General features: G+C 39.5%; 1 protein-coding gene across 1 annotated transcript in view; it reads left to right on the forward strand.

Moving 5' to 3' along the window:
* FOXO1 (forkhead box O1) overlaps window positions 1–23,028 on the forward strand; it is a 92,539-nt gene that overhangs the window by 35,663 nt on the left and 33,848 nt on the right. The window lies entirely within an intron of this gene.

Consider the following 23,028-nt stretch of genomic DNA (forward strand, 5'->3'; position numbering starts at 1 on the left):
AATATAGCTCTGAGCACTCTCAGAAAGAAATGTAGTGGCTCAGGCAATTTTATTTCTCTCTTGGGCGTCCTTCATGTGTCATTAAATAAAAGGCATGATAGTACTGAGTACATTCAGATGTAGTGCAGAAAGGTACTGTACCAGCTTTCGCAGGTAGAGTAGCTCTGCCAGTATTTCCTTATTCCTTCCTGCAACAACAGTGCAATTCCAATTTTTGCATTTTTCTGAGAGGATATGGCTAAATAGTCCAGAAATTGCTTGGTCCAGGTGATCTCCTTTAACTTGCTACCCAATCTAATTTGTCCCCAGGTTCCACAACTGAAGGGCTATTGTGTGTGTGTGTGTGTGTGTGTGTGTGTGTGTGTGTGTGTGTATACACACACACTATGTTGAGTAGATTTTATTTATATATATATATTATTTTATTTTATTTATATATATGTATATATATAATAAAATCTACTCAACATAGTGTGTGTGTGTGTGTGTATATATATATATATATATTTAACAAAATCACATAAAGGACAAAAATAATGGATGACAAATGGAGCTTGATTCATATGCAGCTGTGTACTTTTTAAAACAAAAGATTAAAGTTACTCACAGGAAACAGACTGAAGATGGAAGAATTGATTGACACTTCTGAAGACTATAGACCACTTTAATTTCATGATAGAGTTTATATTCGCAAGATTCAGGAATATCTGTGTGAGGAAGATTGCACAGGGTCAGATTCTCACTTTCTGAGAATTAAATTTGTTCTCAGGTTTGTGCAGGGGAAAAACCCAAACACAGTTATTTCTCTGAATATTGAATAGTATAAACTAGATCTCCTGGTGAATTGCCAGGTGTCATTCTGCTCTTAAACGGAAAATATTAGATTTAAAATCAGTAAAACTTTGTGCATATATATAATAGCTATCTTCTTGTCATCTGCCTTCTTAAACAGGTTAGGCCCTGTAGAATCAACTTATACTATACTTTTTGCTTTCATGGCCACTGTGCAACCACTGTCTACTTCATTAGAGGACTAAGCAGATTTTTTTTTGTGCGCTTGTGTAACACTGTTCTTTAATTAGCTATAGAGTCCACTATTAATCAGTGTATCTTATTTCTTCTCTTTCTCTACCCCTGCCTACGTGAGTTGAGAGTGCTGTTCTCACAGCATTCCTACAGCCTGCCAACATTGGGGCCAAAGTAATTGATTTCTTAATCAAATGCAGATTTCCCATTAAGCCATCTAGAGTAACACAGTTAGGCCAGCAAGAAGAGTCCTTCAGTAGGTCCACTTCGTAAATTCTGTATGTTTGAGATCTTTGTATTAAAATCTCTGCTATGGGGGGTAGATGGCGACCAACACTTTCTTTGCCACATTTTAATTCGCATGCCTTTTAGTGCTGGTTTTGGCAATCTTAGTTCCTCAGGCTCTTCAGAAATGAAGAAAATGTGTGTGAGTATGCTTTCAGAACAGCACCTTCTAAAGAATTTTTAGTGAATATGTACTGCTGTTAAGCTGAAATCTGTGGGTCAACATCAGAGATAAATAAGTAATTTTGCCCTTTATGTTGAGTGGTAGTATTTCCTTTGCCTTTTCTTTGTTTGTACCCTTTCTTTCTCTTGGGTCATCTATGATACCACTTCAGTGATGGCGTGTCTGCAAAGGTAAACAGTCAGTCTTGACATATTTGATTGTATGCCATTGTCACAAATCTAATGTGGTGCCACCTCGTTGGTCACCCACTAGATTGCAGTGAGGGGAATCCAAGTGATTAGCTCATAGCTTTTTACAATATAAAACTATATATCCAAGCCTCTGGATCCTGGGGTGTCTTAAATCTCTGGGGCCTGAATGGAGACCAGCCACTGCTCTAAATTTGGGGTCCCTTAGAACACTCTTTGGGTGCAGATCCATTGTCTGGGCACCCCCTTTTGAGAGCTGGAACCTGGAACCTGCTGCCCAACTGCCTAATCCCTCTGGGCACAGGGCTGACGCTTCAGACGCTCCCTTACGTAAACACACCCTGTCCCAGAACTCTACCTTAAAGGTGTGAAGCCTTCTGGTTTACTCTCTCTGAAGCCATGCAGTAGTTGTGAAGCATTTAGCACATGGAGAAACTTTGCTCAAGTATAACGTATTCTTGCTCTTTTAATTTATCATAGAAAGCACCAGAGAGAGTACAGATCATATAAAACATAAACATCCTAAATACAGTACCCCTTAATACTGCCACCCCTTGCCTTGCTGAGGGGAGGGAGATGGGGACATCTGTGTTCAGAAAGGGAAGCAGCGTCTCATGCTGCATTGCTTCTCTTTCCTCTCTTGCTAGACATAAAATGGTCAAAGACCCAGATAAATCAGCTCCTCTGTGTTTATAACTTTTAACTACTTTTGTCAGGTGACATCCTACTCAGCCTCGTCAGGTGATCAGAAAACCTGTTCTCCTGGTTGGGAGCCAGTCTTTTGTTCAGAGCTATTCCCTTGCAATGGAAGAACCCTTAACTTCAAAACTACATTGTTTTCTTTTGCCACCAGCCTTTGGAATTTCAGCCCAATATGAAGGCAAACAGAGAAAGCAGAAGGCTGCCCAGTCAAAAAGGAGTTTGTAGTTTGACAGAGTTCATAATCTCTCACAGGATTTATAAATCCTATCTACAGATTACCAAATAATCACAACCACATGTTTACACCACAGACTACTTTTCTTTTTTCTAGTTTTTCTGGGTGTCTTATAAAACCTCCCATGGCATTATGCAGGAATTTATTCATATTGTGCCATAGGTATATCTGGACCTTCCTAGATCATTAGGAAACATTACATTCTAGGTTAGATACTCCATGATGTAGGAAAACAATTAGTGAAACAAGTGAGATGGAAGGAAGGCTGGACGTGAAGGAAGCTTACGCAGTCAGAGATTGAGTTACCAGCTCTTGTCGTGTACAGCATGTTAGTTACTGTGATAGGGCAGGCCTCACCTGGAGTGCCCTTCAGTGAAAGGCCACAGCACAACAAATGCACCTGTCTCAGTTTCCCCTCTGAGACCCATGAAGAGGAATACTGTGTCTTCAAACCTTTTTGTTTGAATATAAGGTTCCACAGATCCCTTGTAGTAAAAACAATTGTTCTAAAATCCCCAGAGTAAAACAAGGTTGTAACAGAGCAGCTCTTCAATCCCACTTAAAAGTCACCATTACCAGATCAAGTTATTAACCACAGTTCTTTTAGCCCACTTTCCAGGGCTCCTCCCTGAGATTTCCAAAATCTGCTCATCTCCCATGAGATAATAAATAAATAAATGTTTCTTCTAGAAAGATATCCTATATGTTTAAAACAGGAGTGCAAATAATTGCCTTACACACAAGTTAAGATATTGGTTTGATATGTTGCTTGTGTGTTAAATTTTTGGCATATATTTTACAATCGGGAGAACTTTGTGTTGCAGAGACCAAATTCTAGGTATTTAAATAGTCTAGTTACAGTACTAAAACCAATCTCTATAAAGGTGGTATAATGCATGATGAAGAGGAACAAATCTGACATTTATCGAACAGGAATCTGCTGATGATACTTCGTTCTACTGTACATGTGCTCAGCATATATCCAATTAGTCTTCAATGTGATTAGCTCATAGCTTTTTACAATATAAAACTATATTTTGTCACATTTTAATGCTTTAATATAACATTCTTTTAAATTTTAAATGCGGTTTAAAAACTAGATTTTTGGGGTAGAATTTTTAGAGGATGATCAGTATCCATTCTAAGCCATTTGCTTTGTGGTACAGTTTCTGAGAAAACTAGTGGACCTTTTGGGTACATGCAGATTAATGTTACTCTTCATTCTCCGAGCACTTGATGACTTTCAGATTTAGGCAGTTTTCATTTACACCACAAGAACTAACTTATCTAACATACCTTCTTTTTAATTTGTCGTGGTTCAGGAAATAAACAGATGGCCTAAGGAATATTAAACAGAGGAGCCTACTGTTGGGGGGAACAAAATATGTATATTAGCACTAAACATAGATGATATATTACTCTGAATGATCTCTCTAGGAAGAATGTTTTCAACTACATCTCTACCCCGATATAATGCGACCCAATATAACACGAATTCAGAAATAGCGCAGTAAAGCAGTGCTCCGGCGGATCAAAGCAAGTTCGATATAACGCGGTTTCACCTATAACACGGTAAGATTTTTTGGCTCCCGAGGACAGCATTATATCGGGGTAGAGGTGTAAAAGGTATTCTACAACAACGATGTCAGCTCATCGTGGTTCAGAAAAAGCAAATATCTTCTCACAAACCATACCAAAATACATATTGACTCTGTCCAGTCACACTACTACTTTGAGCAATTAATTACTTTGTGAACCTGCCTTTGAACTTAAGCCTTTCCCCTAAAATGACATCCCTGGAAAATCAGAGAAGGTGGCAACAGCATAGAACTATTAAACTCACATAGCCATAAATCTGTGGTTTTTAAAATCTTTTTTGTTCTGTGGCATAAGGATAACATTCTGACATTGGATGTATGTTCATAATTAACAGCTTCTTGGATTCTCTAAAGATTTGACTTACTTCAGGATTTGACCATTGGCAGAAGCTGTCTCTTGTTGTTGTAGAACACATTTCTCGGCTACAGGGGCGCCTTTTTTGTTGTTGTTAAGAAAAGGCTAAATGTGCCTCATTAATTTTATAATAGGTTAGTTTGTAGATCCATTCAAAAAGTCTGTTTTTAGGATCATAATTGGTGGAAAAACGAAGGGAAAATGTGTTTTGAATAAATTACTTCAATAAATTATTTTTCAAAATGTTTACTATGTGCGTTCACATATGGCTACAGATATTAGTCATATGGATTTGGAGCTTGTTTGAATTAGTAGTTGATATCGGACTGCTAATGTGAAAAAAAATGATCTTCTGAATAAATTATATAGAAATGTGGGTTGCATGCCATGCCTTCTGTTACTTCAGGTAATTGATCTTGCTAGTTTTTATGGCTTTGAGACTTTGGCCTCTATCACATATGTCAACAGGAAGGTGGTACCAGGCCAGAACTTCTGAAAGACGCATTTATTTTGCTAGGCTGAATTGAAAACCACCCTCCCTGTCACTGGTTGGAGTAACCCACTGAGTCAGCCATAAAACATCAAAAAGTAACTATCAAAACGTATGAGAACATACTCATCTAGAGCCATGATATTGCACTCAGAGAAGGGAACGGGGAGAAGAGGTCAGTGACTAAAATACTGTAGAGAAACTTATGAGAGTGCAACTTCGTATTTGAAGTTAGAACTATGGAGCAAATTTCTTCTGCCTCCATGAGCAGTGGGTTCCAGATTTGGTGAAACTGATACAGGTGTGCAATCTCTGCTGCATCATCCCTCCCTTTCCACATGCCAATCCCTCCCAGGAATCTAATGAGGCATAGCTACTCTGACACATCCTCTCCCAGACAAACCTGCAGGAAATACAAGATTGTGCTGCTAGGATCAGTATTAGTTTGCTCCTTTTCCTCACTACCACCCGGGTGCTCTAAAACAACCTCAAGCCGGGGCACTGGAACAGTTTGTATAGTAGGGGAGTACTGAGATCCATTGACCCAAACTGTAAACCTTGTATATAATAGAAACCACTTCAAGCCAGGGGGTGCAGTAGCAGCCCCAGCACCTCTAGTTCCAGCCCCTATGATCTCAAGGGAAGATTTGGTGGCAGCAGTCACAGTGAGGATGCCTGTGACAGCTTGGCTATGGAGTTGTTGCCATAGAGATACTGGGATAGATGTTGGGACAGGATGCAGTTTTGAAACGCAGCTCTGGCCCCGCAGTGGATGTGCCAAAAATCCACGCGTTTCATGGGTGGAAGGGGAGGGAAGAATCCCATAACCCCTAGAGGGAACTGACGGGAACTTCATGAGTGGGAGAAAGGAAAAAAATATGAAGGGGATGATCTGGAGTGATGCTCTGATTTGAAATTTAAAAACAGAAGAATGATGAAACAAGAGGTGCTCTTGTGCACATTCTGCAGGCTATACTGAAGCACTGTACATTTGGTGATGAGGATTTGTGGCATGTTAGATGCCTTGCATTTCTGAGCAAGTTAAAATGATGTAACAATGATCTTTTTGAATACATTATCTCAAATCCTAAAATAAAAAAAAATGTAAGACGACTGACTGGCTTGTGCAAATATATAATACGTACACATACCACAAACAGGACAAAGTTCACATATAATCAGCAAACTGGCTTGTGAGTACAAATTGTAAAATGCATATGATTACTGTATACCTAAAGCTTCATGTTAGGTTATGGCATGCATGACATGCAAAAAGCAGCTTAAAACATATATTTAAGTAGTCTATTTTTAATTTTGTTTTAATTTGAATTAATTAGTTTTAATTTGAATCATTTAGATTGATGAAAGTCACTTGACTGGATTTCACCACCCCACTTCCTCCTTTACCCTCTTTAAAAAACAAACAAAAAAACCCAATCCCAATTAGAGATTACTAGCTGCTGTATGAGTAAATTTCTTCAGGCCTTGAAAAGTGTGATCTGAAACCATGCTAAAATGAAGCCCTTGGGGAAATATAAAAGTAGCCACTCATTATTTTGCTGAGAAGTTAGTTTGCTTTATAATCTTGGTGTTGCTACAAAGGAAGAAATGTTAACCATGTATAGTACTTTTAAGACATTTAACATCTTCAGAGTGCTATACAACTCCTACTAAAACTCCTTTTCCAGAGATTCATTCAAAGATTCAGAGGCTCTCAGAAGGGTCCACTCTGATCATCTTGTCTAACAGGCCATAATTTTTTTTTCAGAAATTGGATTAAAACATCTTTTTAAAAAAGATATCTAATTTCTTATCTTAAAAATACATGTTTAAAGACTCCAAGCGATGGTGAGTCCACTACCTCCCCTAGTGAGTGGTTCCAATATTTAATGACCTTTACCGGTAGGCAGCTGCAGTAAGGTTGCCAAATTCAAGGTTGAATTTGTCCAACTTCATCTTCCAGCCATTGGATCATGTTATGTCTTTGTCAGCAAGGTTGAAAAGCCCCCCACTATCAGATATTTTTCCCATGTATAAGTAACTACACAGTGATCAAGTCACATCTGTCTTCACTTTGATAAGATGAATAGATTGAACTCCTTAAGCCTCACATCATAAGACTTGTTTACTATCCCTGAATAATTTTTGTGGCCCTACTTTGAACTCTCTCAGCATGCCCCCATCCTCCTTGAAGTGTGCAGACCAGAACTGGACACAGTATTCTAGTAGTCTTATCAGTGCTGTGTACAGAGGCAATATCCCTTCCCTGTTTTTACTTATTTAGTTTTGTATATGTCCAGGGATAGCATTAGCTCTGTTAATGCCCGAGAATTCATATGGAGGCAATTATCTACAATGACCTCTAGGTCCTTTTCTTAGTCACTGCTTTCCAAAACAGTCTTCCATCTTGTTGGTATAGTCTGCATTCTTTGTTTCCAGATGTATTACCTTGCATTTGGCTATAACCATTTACACAGGCAGTTCAGATCACTCTAACAGTAACTCAGTCCTCATTAATTATTACCCCACCAATCTTTGTCATCTGCAAACTTATCATCTAGATCATTGATAAAAATATTGAACAGTATTGTACCAAGAACCAATCCCTGAGGGACTCCTTTAACAGCCACACTCAGTGATAGCTTAACTACATTTAGAGAGATGTCAGTGAGCAGTTTTTAATCCATCTAGTATATGCCCAGTTAATTCAATATAATGGAAGGTTTTTAGTCAAGATGTCATATGATACTAAGGCAAACACCTTGGAGAAATCCAAGTGGTACCATATCAATACAGTTCCTTTATCAACTGCCCAAAATCTTTTTTGAAAAAAGATAACAGGTTTGTTTGGCAGTACCTACATTCCATGAAACCAAGCTGACTGGTATTAATTATATTTTTAGCCTCTGAATTTTTTGTTGATAGAGTGAATTAACTGTTTGCTTAGTATGCCCAGAATTGATATCAGGATAACCAGTATATAGTTCTGAGTCGTCCTTTTACCCCTTTCAAAATACTGAAATTAGGTTGGCAGTCCTAATATCCTTTGGAGTTTCCTCAATTTTCCAAGATTTGGTAAAAATTAACATTAGTGGTTCAGAGAACTCCTCAGCTGCTTCCTTTATGACTTTTAGGTGTAACTGTGATCTGGGCCTGTTGAGTTGAAAATATTCAGACCTGGGTAACTTCAGCCTAGGGGACACTTGCTGGATATCTCATGTGGCCAATAGCAAAACTTCCTTAGAATTTCTAAAAATAATTGATTTTTCATAACACAAAATCCTACACACAACACAGAGTAACTCAACATTGGACCTAGTTCTAATGGACAAAGAGTTAATTACTGAACTAAAAATTAGCAGTTGCTTAAGTACCCGTGGTTCTGGTCTTGTTACACTTTCTTTGTCCAAACAGAATATGGAACCTGCTAGTAACATGTGTACTTGAAACTTGAAAAGGGCCAATTTCCCCAAGCTTAAACCAATTTTTGGCATAACTAACAGGGAACAAACTTAAAGTGGAAAGTATTAAAAAAAATCTGGGACTTGTTCAAGGACATCCTGCTGGATGTTCCAAAAGCCAGGATTCCACAAAAAGTTACACTGGTCAAAAAACCATCCTGGCAAAAAGACGATGATGTGAAAGCAGAAATAAAACATTAAAAAAAAATCTCTGTATAAAGAATGGAAAAAAGGAGAAGTTAATGGCAATGAATGTTACAATTTTTTAAAAAAGTAAGTGTCTGATAGGGGAATCTAAAGGAATCAATGAAATATCAGAGGCAAATAAGGTTAAAGACAATAAAAATATTTTAATAACATTAAGAACAAAAAGAACCCTAAGTCAGGCAGAGATCCATTGTTTGATGCAGATGGTAACATCAAATAGTGATGCAGAAAAGGTGGAAATGTTCAATAGATATTTGTTCTGTATTTAGAATGAAGCAGGAGGATATATCCATCCCATATGATGATGTGGCTGGAATAGAAGGCTCTGAAATAAAGGATGTGAGGCAGCATCTGCTAAAATTAAACACCACTTTGAGGTAGCTAAGCAAGTATTCCCATTTTGCAGATGGATACACTGAGGCAAAGGGGTTCTCTGATTTTTCCCTAGACTAGATAGTGAATCGGGCAGGTCCCAGGCCAGGAGGGCCATTCTGTGAGAGACCACTCCTCCTTTTCCATAATACTACACCTGAGATCTGCAGAGGTTCTTTAATGCTGTATGACTGTTGGATTAGTGTTCTCTGCTAATTTCCTCTTCCCTGTCTGCAGTAGCCCAGGTCAGCCTCTCTGTAGGCCAACCTTGTCAAGGCCAGCCATTGTAGGAGAGTTTTCAGGGTGGGAAATGCTGTTTGATGGATGATAAAACAGATCATCCCATTCTCATCTCATCTTCTGCAGTGTACGTTTTATGTTTTTATTATAATTTGTGGGGTTGCTGCTTGCTCTTTTATTAATTGTACTTTAATTGTCAACGGTCCTACAATGTAAAATAGGCACCCATGTGGCTTAAAAATGTTGAAATAGGTCATGGAGCACTTCACTCCTAGTCTTGTGCTCAGTCCTATAGCAGTTTCTGCTACATTAAATTCTAGTGCTTGTATTCACATTTCATTCTGCATTTAAGAGTATTGGGGTGTTCTGGGAACAAAATGGTTTGTATAAGGCAAAAAAAAATCTCATTGGATGCTTCACCATAAATAATATTCAGCTGTAAGCTTCCATGCAAAACAGTCTCAATTATTATGAATAGTAGTTTAAAATTCAGCTGCACGGCATGCATGTGAAAATGGCTTGCTGTGCTTTTGAAGAATTTTTGCAGGAAACAGAACTGATATGGGTACGTAGTTAATCTCCTTTAACTGTTTATTCCCAAAAGGCCAATTTCCACTAGAAAAATTCTTGCCATCAGAGTGTAACTTTCTATACTTGGGTGTCTTTCTAATATACAGTGAAATTATGAACTACAGAAGATAAACTGTTGAACTCTTTCCATAAACCTATTTGTGTTCTCTTAGACCGCACTGAAAGGTGGTGTGTAAATCCTTTCTCAAGACTCACTGCTGATGTAATCTCTTGCAAGAAATCTCTCTGTTTAATGGCTAGGCTAAGGAGCAGTTGGGGGAAAACTTGGTTTGTTAGAGAGAGAGAGAGTGTGTGTGTGTGTGTATGTATATATGTGTATATAATATGAAATCTGTATATTTCATAGAATCTTCCCATCCGTCATGCATTGCTTGTCTCATTAGAGTGGTGAGTGTGTGGGTTTTTTTTGTTTTTGTTTTTTGGATCAGTGACCCTTTGTACTTCAGTGCCTCTTAAATACCTGGTACAACAAGGCCCCTTTTGATCAATGCCCATGGGTGCTACTGCAATATAAATATTTTATAATAATAAACTCACAACAGCCTTATCAAGATGTTGTTTAATTGTTAGTTCAGCCATATGCCAAGTATTTTAGTTTAACAAATGTTCAAACTGGCTGTTACACAAAATGTGAAGACTTCTATGGAAGAACCAGGTGGTCATGTTTACCATCTAGTAGTACGTAGGTACGGCCTGGCTTTTCTTGCAAACAAAATGTGCATGAAGTGATTTTATTTAATAGCAGTTTGAAAATTTGTGGGCTTGATAAGCTTGAGACAGCAGGAATCTGATTATTTTATATCTAAGATGTAAAACAGAGATTTGCAGGAGATTTAGAATTAACTATGCATTTGTGTGGTCTACAGGAAAGCAATTGTTAAAAATTATTTTAAAAATCACTTTTGGCAGTGAAGGAATGAATTAAGGTTTAATACAAATTTTCTTTCAGAGGAATTAGAAGAAGAAAAGCCTTCAACCATACTTCTTGACTTTTTTTTTTTTAAATCTGAATTACTTTTTATTGTTCAATATTTGCCACTTCTCTTGGTAAGCATCTAGGAAAATCCAGATGTTCTTCCAGCCAAACTTTTTTTTACTCTTTACTCCACCTTTTCCAGACCAGTTTGTTTGTTTGTTCCATATTAATTCTTGGTATATATGAGCACTAATACCATCCATTATCAAGCAATGAAAACTTGTAATGAAAGGCAATGATTGAGTTTCTAGCAACCTCTAAAGTTATACACAGGAGGTATACAAAAGGATACTACTAAACTCCTTGCACTCTTCCATTTAAAAAAAAAAATCAGAGACAAGGTGGGTGAGATAATACTGTATTTATTATTGGACCAACTTTTGTTGGTGAGAGAGACAAGCTTTTGTGTTTATACAGAGCTGTTCTTATCTGTTTCCACTAATGACACTTGAATAATCCACAGTTTGAATGGAATATTATCAGTCATATAATTAACTAAAATAGCTATTGAATACATTTATTTTCCTATTTTTTTATAATCAAATAATCATAGATTGTATTCTAGTGTCTATTCATAATAATTTGAAGTGAAAGCATAATAAGTATGGGGAAATGCTACAGAGTGTCAGTAGTTCTAAAAACTGATACGATTTTCTCTCTCAAATGTAGAATAGTAGTTTCTACACTTATGTTCCTCAATGATGAAGAATGATGCTAATCAAAATGATATATAACTTTTTTCTAAACTTGAGTGACACAATTGACTATCGTGTGCTCAAGTGAAAATATAGTGAGAGTTGCTGCTGTTTTCAGCGTTGAATGGATTTTTTTTCTTCAAAGGTCTCCTTGCTAGAAAATGAGTTCATGGAAGATGCTTTTATAATTGCTACTTCCCTTTTCTTCATTATGGGCTATATTCTGTTGCCAAAGCCATTCTAGCTAGTGGGAATTGCTCCATGCTTTTCTAAGAGTAGAATTTGTCCCAAACGATTTTTTAACGATAAACTCAAGAAGGAGATGGAAATACTACTTCCTCTATCTAGCAGCATCAGCACATAAATGTGAACACATCAAGGAAAAAATGAGATTAAAAATAGACCTTTCTTATGACCTTTTAGTATCAAATATTGAATTATTCTTTGTTAGGCAGCGACATCATTACAAAGGGTTATGCTATCTTAAGAATTTGCATCAGATTGTCATGTGTTTCTTTAGCCAGTGGTGGTCGTTTCTGTTATGCTTTTACTTTCCTGTCAGAATATTTTGGAAAGATTTTTTTTTTCAGTTTTCATATAGCTTTTTAGTTTGTTCACAAGACAGTTATTCTTGCAATGTTAATATTTGTGTCCTTCCTGTACAGTTTTATAGTGAACCTTCTCTCTTATCTGCAAAATCAGTTGATTTGTCTACTGCTTCAATATTTTTCTGTCATATAAACCATTTTTCTGTTGCAGTCTTATGTGGGGTGTTGCTTTCTCTCTCTCTCTCTCTCTCTCTCTCTCTCTCTCTCGCGCACACCCCCCCCCCCCAAAAAAAAAAAGAACCTGGGACCATAAAGTTGTCCTGCAGCCACAGGTTAATAGGAATAGTATTACTCAGCAGGCAGTCTCTTCTTAGCACATTCCTTTCAGGTTGGAGACTGAAGTACTAGATGTTCTGATTATTAACATACCTCAAAACTCTTTCAAAAGACTCTTTCAGATGTTGGAAGTTTTTGTGGGCACGGAGAGAGAGGACCTCTAACATTTCTGAACAGAGCACCTCAGATACATATTCATAGCTGTTTGGGTCTTCTATGGTAACTTAAGTCTTATCCACACAATAGTTGAAATAGTGGAAACTGCTAGAACAGTACTAGCAACGACTATCTGTTGTTTTCTCAGTTTCAGACCTTGCATACATAAGAACCTAAATTACTTGGCCTTGAAAGGCTCAGGCAATTGTGAATTAATATTTGAGGAATTGTTCAGAGCCCATATCTTGGAGCCTGATCCTATTTCTGTTGTTGTAATTGGAAGCCTTGTTCCAAGTGATTAGGAAATTGTGAGACTCCAGTTTCTACAGCATCCTGTCCCATGACCATTCCAGCAGGGGTACAGAGGATGCTCAAATCAGGTTGTCATTTAAGATAGGGATATAAGTATATTCCTTATAGATGAACTCTGACTATCAGAATTATCAGGATCTTCATGGAGACCAAGGGGCAGATGACAACCTGAAGGAGAGAAGACAAACTGGTAATGCTGATCACCCAAGGGGAAGAAGGGAAAGTGCCAGTGGTCCAGGTGGATGGGGACACGAAGGTAGATGTCCCATAGTTTAGTTAAGAAACAAAAATCACTCTGGGAAAAGGACATGAGACTAGACTTAGAGGTGTTTCCATTTGAAATTTGCATTAGCAAAAATCTGGGGACGAAAGACCCCATGCATTTTCATCCCTCTCTCTAGCCTTGATAAATGCAACCTTGCCCCTCTCATAATGATTCAGAATGTTGTTGCAAAAACCATTTCCCTAGCCTTTCATTTTGACCCTATCATCTCTCTCTTTGCCTTTCTCCACTGGCTCTCCCTCTCTGTCACCTCAAACATAAGCTACTTGTCTTCACTTCCAAAGTCCTTTAATTCCTGCCCCCATTCTACCTAACAACTCTCATTCACTATTGAGATACTGACTCCCACCTCAGATCAGCCCATGATGCCAGCCGCAATCACCCATTTACTAATTTTTCAACCAAGTTCCTTTGTGCTTTCTCCCATGGTGCTCCTCATGCTTGAGGGGAGCTCTCTGTAAACTTCTGCAAAACTAACACATCCTTCTTCAGAAACTTCCTTAAAACGCTCCTCTTCCATGATGCCTATAAAAAAACTGAATAACAAGTAGGTTTCTGGTGTGCTGAGACCACTGTCTATCATGCTGACCAATCTTGTCTCATGGTTTCCTTGTATTCCCCTTTTGTTTGTATCCATCTCTTGCCTTAGCTTGCAATCTGAGGATTTCTGAGTGAGGCAAGGATGGTCTGTTGGTTCTGTGTTTGTACAGCACCTAGTACTAGGGCTCTGGTCTATGGCTAGGGCTTGTAGGCACCATGGTAGTACAGATAATAATTAATGGTAAATCCTTGACCCCTCTCACCTAGAGGGTGGGAGACTGAGCAAATGGCTCCCTTGTCCAGAAGATCCTGACTTTCAAAGGGCAAATGCTGGTGTTAAGGGACCTGGAGGAACTTGGTGTAGTAACCCTCTTTGGCAATCTTTTTTACCCAGAGGATGTGGTCCAAATCCCTGCAAATTGCTATAACTGAGCTCCGATTTGAAAAGGGAACAGTGGCTGGGGTGGCCTGATTTCAATATGGCTGATTGCTGCACACAATTAATAAAAATAATGTAAAGTATTCAGTGGGACATCAAACAAATATTGAGGCCAACAGGAGAGAAAATAGTATGATTATTCGTAATATATATTGGAATAAATCTGTTGTGTATTTAGTCCTACTGTTAATCTGATTATATTTATAAAATGAAAACAAAGCTCCTAGCTGCTGCCAGTCTAATACTAGATCTAGCAGTAGTAAAGGTTATAGTAGCTTTTTTTGTGTATTAATTTCAATATGTGCAACATTACTCTCTCCATATCTACAAATATGTGTATATGATAATTACAAGCCAAAATAAAAATACTAAGAGATGATGTTCTTACACTGCACCCAGCACCTTGTTAGCTTCCTGTCACAAGCTAAAAGCAGAAATGCACAAATTTTCTAACGTTCTTGTGAGAATTGAAGTGTCCAAAAGATTAATGGAATTAATAGTGTTGGCAAACGAATTTTTTTTTAAAATTGTTTTTGAAAGCACATTTTGCATTTGTCAAGTATCAGAGGGATAGCCGTGTTAGTCTGGATCTGTAAAAGCAGCATGCCACAGGATTCTTTGCTGATTTTTGCATTTGAAAGCAAAAAGATTCATCATTACCACTGTGTGTAGGAGTTTTATTAGCAATAAATCAAATTCCATGTTACTGTAGTGATCAGATATAGTCAGTTTTCCTTTAATATATTAAATATTGCTTTTGAACATGAGTTATTTCTGACTGACCATTTTTCTCCATGTTACGTTATACAGTTTTGATTTAACAGTGTCATTGGCTTCCTAGATTACTAATGGCTCTTCATCATCATGGCTACTGATACACTGAAGGCTCAGAAATGACTGTTTTAATGTTCTTAAGTATTCTTAATAGTTGAGAATTACAAAGAAAAATTTAGTTGTGATATTTTTCTAAGTGTACTTTACAAGAGCAAAATTGAGATTAAACTTTGTTCTGTAAAATAAACAGAGTATGAGGTAATTTCTATTTATTTAAATAGTTAAGGACATAAGAATGGCCTGAGACTGCCCCAGCAGCAGCCAGTGCAGCCCCCCCGGGCCAGCCACACTGGTTGCTGCAGAAGTCATGGAGGTCCCAGAAAGTCATGGAATCAGTGACCTCCGTGACAAACTTGCAGCCAGGGGCGGCTCTACACATTTCGCCGCCCCAAGCACGGCGTCATGCCGCGGGGGGCGCTCTGCCGCTCGCTGGTCCCGCGGCTCCGGTGGACCTCCCGCAGGCGTGCCTGTGGAGGGTCTGCTGGTCCCGCGGCTTCAGCCTGCGGGAGGTCCACCGAAGCTGCGGGACCAGCGGACCCTCTGCAGGCATGCTGCCGAAGGCACCCTACCTGCCGCCCTCCTGGCGACCGGCAGAGCGCCCCCTGCGGCATGCCGCCCCAAGCACATGCTTGGCGTGCTGGGGCCTGGAGCCACCCCTGCTTGCAGCCTTAATCATAATTCACTTCATTGTCACCAGGTATTTTCCTGCTCTCTAACCTGAGTGTATGTAAGCATGCTTTTATTCTCCTTTCTACCACCCAGAATGCTCATAGCACAGTTAACATAAAAATGAATTATTCTTAAATGAGCGATGCTAGCTTATTAGCTTGTTTTATTGAAGTACTGGCAAAGAAAAATAGTGACTCAGTGCCGCAGCTCTTATCTCATACATATAATATGTTTAGTAGTGCTGTGTTAATCAGGGTCCTCAACATAAATTGAGAACATAAGAACGGCCATACTGTGCCAGACCAATGGTCCATCTAGCCCACTATCTTGTCTTCTGACAGTGGCCAATTCCAGGTGCTTCAGAGGGAATGAACAGAACAGGCAGTCATCAAGTGAGCCATCCCCTGTCGTCCACTCCCGGCTTCTGGTAATCAAAGGCTAGGGACGCTCGGAGCATAGGATTGTATCCCTGACCATCTTGGCTAATAGCCATTGATGGATCTATCTTCCATTAACTTATCTAGTTCTTTTTTGAACACCGCTATAGTTTTGGCCTTCACTACATCCCCTGGCAATGAGTTCCACAGGTGCAGGGGTCAAATTTGGAGAATCCTTGGTGTTTTGGGTTGTTGCTTCTGTGGTAGGAATGGATGATATCAGTAATTTTTATATAAACCTAAGACTTAATTTTGACAAATTTTAAGTCTCCAAGTAAGGGTAAATACATATATAAAGTATTACACCCATAGATGTATTGCAGGTTTGGCTTTTGTTCCTGTTATTTCTTTCCCTTGGGCTCTGTTGAATGCAACCAAATCTTTAGCCTGTATGCTGCCTGTGATCATCTCACATCTCATAGGCTAAATAAAGTTTGACCAGGTCAATATTGAGACAAAACCTACAAGGGAAAAATGGCATATAGTTAACATCTGTGCCTCAGACTGTAATGCTCTTCCTATCAAGAAATCTCATTCTGCAGTTCTTGTTTCACTTCTCCTTCCATCTCATCCATATTTCGTTTTAAAAAGTCTGTATGCAAAATGTAACATGACAGTTATTTAGACGTGAATATGAAAATTTTGGTTTAAGTGCCAAGCTTGAAAATTTTGGTCATAGCTTTTTCATAGAATCCTAGAATGGGAATCTCCTGTAAGTTACCTATACCATTCCTTGATCAATCCATGACTGTTTCCTACAGTATATTTTCTAGTGTTGTGTAAATTATTTTTTGCTAATAATAATGTATACAAAAGTTGGCTGCTGTCAAGCACAACTATTACTGGAATAAGATGTACTTAAGGTAAGAATTCATATATAGTGGGAGTCTGGCATGTATTTAATATGTTTTTGTTTTAAAATACAATCTTCTGCTCTCTTGCTATTTGTTTCAACATATCTTGGAATCCCCTTCGATTCAGTAGCTTTGCAAACAAAAATTGGAATTAGGTAAGGTTGGCATATTGCATATGTAAAATTTAGTAGTTAAAAAAACAAACGACCAACACAAAACAGATCTAATCTACGAACCAAGTAGCAAAATTCTAGATGAATTATTCAAAGACTTTCCACTATATTTTCTAAATAAGACTTTAAAAGCTTGCCTGTACAGTTCTGCTAGCCTTGGACCCTGAAAACGGTCTACAAGAACTTGCTTAAACATCTGTGTTTAGTCTTCAGTCATGCTCTGGTGACCAGCCCTAGAACTGTGACATGTTTTCATGCCTCAGCTCATATGATGCACTGTTGATGTAAAACTATTAATTAATGGAACACAAAGATTATACATATGAACATGCAGGATTGAGGAAATTGGGAAAGTTAAGACTTCTATGGTTATAAAAACTTAGACTTAGCACATGCATAGCCTTTTGCTGCTTGTCTGCAGAGTAGTTGTGTGCTAGCACAGAACTCCGCATGCACGGACATCCAGAAGTGAGAGGCGCAATGGGTACCAGCACAAACTGTCACTTTCTGTTGCTCTGCCTGTCCACCCACATGCTCAGGAGACATCCTGTGTGGTGCCTGTCATGGCCAATTTTTGTCACCTTTGTTCAGTTTGTATGTGAAATCACGCTGAGAATTTATTTGGTGGCGTGGTCCATGTGAAAATTGTACCTGGTCCCACAGAATGAAATGTCAAGATCAGGAATGACCAGTTTGGGGGCTCTCATGATGTCTGACAGAGATTACAATGACGGTAAAATAGCTACCTGATATTTAGTGTAGACTTTCTGTTTGTTCTTTTGTTTTGTGATTTTTTGTTTCTGGTGGGTGGCTGGATTAAATTGCTTTCCTGTGTGTCTTGTATTTAGCTTTAATTAAGAGCTCAGAGGCTTGTGGTTAGCAAGAGCACTGTGTGTGTGTGTGGAGGGGGGATTGGAGGGGAAATTGTAGCACCACGTTAAATGAACATTCAGTTTGTTTGGATTAAATATTTATATTTGGAACTGAGAGTGGGTTATTCTTGGATGCTAATTTTTCAGAAATCCATCTGTGATATGTTGCCAGAATTTCTGGTACAAATATTTTGTCATATGCTCTTGAGACAATCTGGAATTTCAGTCCTGGGTGAAGTTTTCTGAAATGCTGCTTGAGGTGTCATGGAAATATCTTTAGTTAAAATCACTAAGTAGTATTTCTAGTAGAAACTGAATACAGTCTTTAAACCTAAGCGGTAAACAAAATCTAAACAGTTCATTTTTGTAGTACCCATTGTGCTGCACCAATTTGAATACTTAGATATAGGTTGTTCTGTCTGTTCTCCTAGGGAGTAATCCAGGACTCAAACATTTGGTGTTCAGTTACTCCACCCTTTTTTTGTTGCTTTCTGTTCTTGTTAGCATTGTGATGAGAGCTTTTTTCCGTTGTCAGACTTCGTTCTCCTTCATCCTCTCTGAGAATGGACAAAGGTGACAAAAGTCCAGCATCTGTCAGGCAATGATATTGTAATATATAGCTTAATATAATTGCCTTCTATATAACCCTTTGCATTTAAAGAAGCATATTGAGAGTCTTAACACAGGGGTTGTAAACCTAGTTTTGCAACTGACTTGTGTGATATTAAGCAAGTCTTTGCTTCAGTTTCCCCATATAAAATGGAGACAATACGTACGTCCACTTGGTGGTTGTACAGCTTAACTGTAAATTGCTTTGACAACACTGGATGAATTGCTCTAATCAGAGATCTAAACTTGTATTCACTCAAGCTTTGCTACATACAGTTTGTCATTCACATCCAGTTTTACATTAGCAACTCTGTGGTTGTCACATTCATGAAGTGGATGGTGTAGGCAGTAATTGCTAGTAGTAATCCCACCAGTATCATGTTGTTCATTGGTTACTGCTGAAGTTCCACTGGACTGTTTTGAGGAGTCATTTCTTTCTTGAAAGTTTTTGGTTCTGCCAAGGCCTCTTAATGTAACTCAGGCATCCCACTCGAGTTTATGGTGAAGGTAGAATATATGTTAATTTAAAAGTAAAGTTTATATTTATGCATATTTTGATGGATTGAAAGTGCATCTCCATTGTGTGAGATGTTCTTACAATTATTAGATATATAAAATATAAAAATCCAAAGTGCAGGCATAAAAATAAACTAAGTTTTTGTGCATCTCCAACTGAACATCGTGAAACAGGATAGCCGCCTAACAGAAGTGATGACAGGAAAACTGTTTGCTACTGGTGAAAATAAACACATTCTTCTTGGTTAGTTTAGGACAGGGGTCAGCAACCTCTGGCACGCAGCTTGCCAGGGTAAGCATCCTGGCAGGCCGGGCCAGTTTGTTTACCTGCCGTATTGGCAGGTTCAGCAGACCGCGGCTCCCACTGGCCACGGTTTGCCGTCCCAGGCCAGTGGGGGTGGCGGGAAGCGGGGTAGGCGAGGGATGTGCTGGCCGCGGCTTCCCGCCACCCCCATTGGCCTGGGATGGCGAACTGTGGCCAGTGGGAGCCGTGATCGGCCGAACCTGCCGTTGTGGCAGGTAAACAAACTGGCCTGGCCTGCCAGGGTGCTTACCCTGCCGAGCCGCGTGCCAGAGGTTGCCGACCCCTGGTATAGGAGTTTACCTGTTCTCTTGGTTCTTCTGTTTAACTGACAGGGTCTGAAAATCCACTCCCAAGTTAGAGGGCAGGGGAAGGGTGAAGCCGTCAATATGTGCAAAATTTAATATTTCAGATATGTGAAACATTCATAACCCTGCAAGGTAACGTTCCAGCTGTTTGCAGATTCAGGGAGATGTCACTGCATAAGCTGACAGCTCCAATATCTGTCACTGCTCACAGCTTTCTCCAGCAGCAGCTTGAAATTAAGAAGCCTTTGGTCGGTTTCACATGTCTGGGAAAGCTATGAACAGCAGCAATAGAAACCCACTGAAGTTATTAATGGAGAAGAGAGAACTGGAAAAAAACATGGAATGTGAGTAAAATATCATCAAGACTTAAGGACAAAGAGATGCATAGAGAGCCCCTTCCAGAAGCCAGAGGGTGTTCAGGTGTGGCAGGGAGGACATCAAATGTTCTATTCACATCCATTATCCAGAAATTAATATGAAATATGGAGCCCTCGGGTAAGTTCCATTGCGAGAACGTCTCGAGGAACCCCCTCTCCTCCTCCTTTCCAGTAGCTGGGCCTGGCAGCTGGACAGCTGAGCTTCTCACCAGGTATTACCCATGGTCCTGACTGGTGCCCTCCAGTCAGTCTCTTGGTTTTGGTCTCTGGATATCATGTCTGGCAAGTTGTCAAGCCCTGTTTAACTCCAATGCCAGGAGAGTTGTGAAGGATTTACAGTGCATAGTTTTGCTAGTCTTAACTTTCACTGATCTTTTTTTTTTTTAATTGACATGTTGAAGGGGAAAAGCAGGGGAGGAAAAATGCCAGGAAATTAAAAAATGAAGCTACTTGCTCCTCAACTAATATTTTTTGTGTTATTTCTTCTCTTCAAACTCACCCCATTATTTGATTCCCTTAGCTATTAGACCTACTATTGTTTTATTCACATATCCTTTGCTTGCATTTGGTATACATTTCTGTTAGTAACAAGTACACTTCATATGCCTAGATTGTGAGCATTCTTGGGCAGGGTCTGTCTTTATTAGTGTAGTGCCTATTAAAATAGTGCACTCATCCTTGTTTGAGGTCCTCAGGTACTGCTTCATTAATACTTACTAATCATGTGGTATAATAACAATAAACATATATTCATGCCTGTTAACCAAAATTATGGAGCTTGAATTTTTACTTTGTCCCTTTTAGTTTAAAAAACTGTACAGTGTTTAATACTTAAGAACATGGAAGTCCAGTGTCTAGAACATAATTTCTTACAATTAATCAATTTAATCTTATTTTTATTTATTATAAAGTGTAAGGGGGGCTGTTCATGTTTTGCTGAACAGGTGAAAGTGAGATTCGTAGTATAAAACAGGAAGCAGATGGGTACTAATTAAAGTCCTGTTACTGATGAAAGGGTGACTGAGTTTGAAACAGCTGCTTTCCTAATTTAAACCTATTTTTGTGCATTTTCTATAAGGACAGACCTCCCTACATTTCATTGTTTTCTTAAAGCTGGAGGAAGTTGCTTGCAAATCTTGAACCCCTCTCCCCAGATTATTGAAAAAGGTGCATTTTTAGTGTTTGGCAAAGATGCCAGACTATTCCTCTCTCTCCCTATGTCACAGAGCAGGTACCGTTCAGACATCCATGCTTAGCAATGAGTGGTAGATGAGATCAAGCTTCTCCATGCTACCGTCCAACATTTCTTAATGCAGTGATGTGGAAGAGATGTTTCTAGCAGTGATATGCAAGCTCCATTTCTCTGATTCTTTAATCACTATGCAGAATTTGCCAAACTTGCTAGCTAAGTGTCCACTCTTCTCTATGCATGATACATCATAAGTAAGGCTAAGGTTTAGTCATGGGTATTTTTAGTAAAAGTCATGGACAGGTCACGGGCAGTAAACAAAAATTCATGGCCTGTAACCTGTCCATGACCTGTGTGGCTAAATCTTAGGAGGGGCGGCCCAGGGGTGCCACAGGTGCTCAGGGGGTGGGGGTTGGTGAAGCCGGCAAGCTCCCTACCTGGCTCCTCATGGCTCCCCCGGAAGTGGTGGCATGTCCCCCTCTCTCAGCTACTAGCTCTGTGCACTGCCCCTGCCCCAGGTGGCGGCTCCGCAGCTCCCATTGGCTGGGAATTGCGTCCAGTGGGAGTTGTGGGGGTGATACCTGTGGGCAGAGGCAGGGCGTTGGAGGTAGGAGCTGAGAGGGAGGGACATATTGCCTCTTCAGGAGAGCCTCCCAAAGTAAGCGCTGCCCAGAGCCCTCACCCTCTCCCGCACCTCAATCTACAGCCCCCTCCCCCACACACATAAACTCCTGCAGCTGCTGTGGGGGAGGTTTGAGGCGGGGGGTGGCTCGAGACTGCCCCAGCAGCGGCTGGTGCGGCTGGCCCAGGGGCTGCCCGAGCTCCTCAGGCAGCCCCCGGACCAGCTGCACCGGCTGCCGCAGAAGTCACGGAGATCCCAGTAAGTCACAGAATCCATGACCTCCGTGACAAACTCGCAGTCTTAATCATAATTGACTTCCTGGTCACCAGGTATTTTCTTACTCTCTAACCTAAGTGTACCTAAGCATACTTTTGTACTTCTTTCTGCCACCCGGAATGCTCATAGTACAGTTAACATAAAAATGAATTCTTCTTAAATGAGAGATGCTAGCTTAACTGGTTTTATTGAAGTACTGGCAAAGAAAAATTATGACTCAATGCCACAACCCTTACTGCGTACATATATGTTTAGTGTTAATCATATGTCCTAAACACAGAGAACATAAGAATGGCCATACTGTATCAGACCACTGGTCCATCTAGCTCAGTGTGCTGTCTGCCGACAGCCGGCACCAGATGGAATGAACAGAACTGAGCATTTATCAAGTGATCCATCCCCAGTTGTTCACTCCCAGCTTCTAGCAGTCAGAAGTTTAGGGACACCAAGAGCATGGGGTTCTGTTCCTGCCCATCCTGTCTATTAACCATTGATGGACCTATCTTCCAGGAACTTATCTAATTCTTTTTTTAACCCACTTATACTTTTGGCCTTGACAATATCCCCTAGCAACCAGTTCCACAGGTTGACTCTGTATTGTGTGAAGTACTTCCTTATGTTTGTTTTAAACCTGCTGCGTATTAATTTCATTGAATGACCCCTGGTTCTTGTGTTATGTGAAGTGGTAAATAACGCTTCCTTATTCTTTCTCCACACCATTTATGCTTTTATCGACCTCTGTCATATCCCCCCTTAGTTTTCTTTCTATGTT

Source organism: Mauremys mutica, chromosome 1 (genome assembly GCF_020497125.1).
Source record: "Mauremys mutica isolate MM-2020 ecotype Southern chromosome 1, ASM2049712v1, whole genome shotgun sequence".
Taxonomy (NCBI): Eukaryota; Metazoa; Chordata; order Testudines; family Geoemydidae; genus Mauremys; species Mauremys mutica.